The following is a 3,177-nucleotide window of genomic DNA, read 5'->3' on the forward strand; positions in this document are numbered from 1 at the left end:
TACGCACCGCGGGTGCGCTAATTGATGTGAAAAATGGGAGGTTGACATTGGAAGTGGGTGATGACCGGGTTTCCTTTAGCAAAAACACCATCAGAATCCCAATGTTACAAGAGTCTTGCTATTTATTTAGCACTGTGGACTCTTCTCTTGCCTCTACTACACTTGGCTCCTTACTAATGGATCCGTTGGAGGACGATATGGGTGTTGTTTGCTTTGTAGGTAACGATGCAACGGGCGCTATTGCTAAAAGTGGAAACAAGAAGAAAGAGAAATTTTACTTGAAGAATTTCAAATGGTTGAGGAATGCAAAAGGAGCTATGAAATGGACCTTTGTTGGTGGCAAGCTCAAAGATGAAACTTGAATCAAATAGCTTCTTACGTCGTGCGGGACGTTAAACCAGCGCTTCTTCGGAGGCAACCCAAGCTTTTTATTTGTTTTTATTTATTTTTCTGCAATTTATTGTTTTTCATAGATTAGAAATAAAATGCTCGACTTGACGATGTTTCTCTTTGTGATTTTTTAGGTGAAAATGAAGGGAGAAGAATTAGAAGTAAATTTGGCACGCTTCCCCATGCAAGAACCTCGTTCGGGGACGTGGTTTTCGAAAAAAGAGAAGAAAATTGAATCATACGCGGAAAAGAGTCAAAACCCGAAGAGGCAGTCAACCCCGATCGGGGTCGTGGTTCTGTGATTTCTTGGCCTTTGCTTCATACGGTATTAGGGGATAGAATTCTTTCGATCATTTTCACACTCGATGGTATTTTCTCTTCTTTTCTCTTCCATATTTCTGCAATTCTTCACCTTAATCTCAAGGAAACATCTACATCCCCCGAATTCATGTTAGCTTGGGGGAAGGCTTGCAAGTCGAGTAAGTTTTTAATTGCTTTGCATTTTAGTTTAGATCTTGCATCCCATTAAATATAACCTCTAGTCCTTCTTGTTTTGTGCTTTGAGCCATTTTTATGGTTTGATTGGGTATTATGGATTGTTGACACATTGAGGACAATGTGATGTTTAGCTTGGGGAGAGATATTGCATTTGCATATAGTGTAGTTTGCATGTAGTGTAGAAAATTTGAAAATTTTTGAGAGAAATTTTTGCTTTGTGCTTGCTTGTAGCCTACTTTCCTCTTTGCTTATCCTAATACTGGCTTGTTGCTAATGATTTATTCTTAAATGATGGTGATAGGTTTATCGCGTACCTATGCAAAGATAATTTCCCTAGACACAAATTAATGTAGTAATAGGGGTCGAACACAAGGAAACGGGAATTACTTTGTGAATTGCTATGGGTAGATTTTTATCAAGGTCGATTACGATTTGGGTTGGTTTGTTTGGTTGATGATTAATAAAAATTGCAACGTAAATAATATAATAAAAGGGAGTCTAAAGGGTTCGGGTAAATCATGCAAAGGTAAACATATGAACATGATAAACTTGGTACTAATAATTTTGCCAATTGTTTAGGTTTAAAGATACCCACCTTACGGCATTAGTATCAACCATAGACCGGGTCCGAGAAAAACTCTCGTCCATGACTAGGTCGTCCTACCACACATGCTTAGTCTAATTCAATTTCGTGCCTCTCGACTTTAGAACGAATGAACAAATTTAATCTACGACTACGGCCGATAATCAAAGATTAAGCGTAACAAAGCAAACATGTGATGGAAACAATTGAACAATATTATTATAAACTTATTTAAACATGTTATATATTTAATTTTGCATGGCTCCCCTAGCCTTTAGACTACGAAATTTAGCTACTCATATTAAAATGTAAATTGCAAACTAAATTATAAGAAATATTAAACATGGTCATATGATTTATATTAATTAGATGATATAACATGTGAAAAGAACAATGCTAATGTAAAATGAGATTACTTGGTTGTAATAGCTATGTGGTAACTAAAACAATAATGTAAATTGTAAACTTTGAATTAGAAATACCTTATAAAGGAGAACTTATATGGAAGAACAAATAACAAATAACCAAAAGCTTGAATATCAAATGCTTGAGAATATCTTGAAGTACAAAATGTTGAAAGATTAACTAAGGGAATGCTTAACAAGATGTAAACTAAAATGAGAGAACTAATGAGAGAAATTATAATGCTTGAGGCTTATTGTAGTAAACTTGGACGTAAAATGTTGGATGCCTAAAGCCTTGGAATACCTCTCCTATTTATAGAAGAGGAAGGGAAAACGTAAACAATCAAGAAGCAGCCAATCGGGGCCTCCAACCCCGATCGGGGTCGTAGTCATACGGGTAATTTCTCTTAATTCCTCTCTTAATTGCTTGAGGAATCCAAAGTTTATGCTTTAATGCTCCTTAATCACCCGGGTAAATGCTTCATCTATCATCTTTAGAGCCTCCAAAAAGTATCTCATACATGTTGGAATCCTAAGCTTTCCACCTTGACTTGGACTTGATCATTGGGCTTGACTTTGATTATTGGCATCATTTGCATTACACATATTGATCCATAAATTTCTCCATGCAAAACCCATTCCATTACTCCATGCTTAGTCCAATACTTGGTCTTATTTTAGCTTAGTGAACTTGGTGTATAAAATGATAGGAAAAAGCCTCTAAATGCTTAGATCCCTACAAAAATGTAACAAACACAACAATACACCTAGAACACAAGATTAGCTCAAAAATATACTATTTAAAGTATGATGAACAATAGAAACCGAGCTAAAATGAGGGGTAAAAGCATATATAAAATGAACATATCAAACTCCCCCAAGCTAAACCCTTGCTTGTCCTCAAGCAAGAAACCATACCCCAACAATTGAAATATCCAAACAAGCTATGCAAAATTATTTAAAAACCCGAAACAACATGGGCAAGGAACAAAGCAAGACATTGATGAGATTTACACGACGGCGTAGCATAGAAAACTTTGAATGAACCTTTAAGCTCTTGCATGATCTTTCGACTTATGAACTATTACGGTGCACTCAAACTCTTATTTTATGTGGAAGGACAATTTTTGTGAATGAACACTCAACTATCCTCAACTTATAACAATGTGCCCGCAATCTAATATGGTAAACATGTCAAAATTAGCATGCAAAGACAATCAAATGAAAGCATGATAAAGAAGACAAATGGGTAGGAAGAAGGCAAATAAGACATATATGGGTGGAAAGGGAAACAAATGAATT

Source organism: Silene latifolia, chromosome Y, assembly GCF_048544455.1.
Source record: "Silene latifolia isolate original U9 population chromosome Y, ASM4854445v1, whole genome shotgun sequence".
Taxonomy (NCBI): domain Eukaryota; kingdom Viridiplantae; phylum Streptophyta; class Magnoliopsida; order Caryophyllales; family Caryophyllaceae; genus Silene; species Silene latifolia.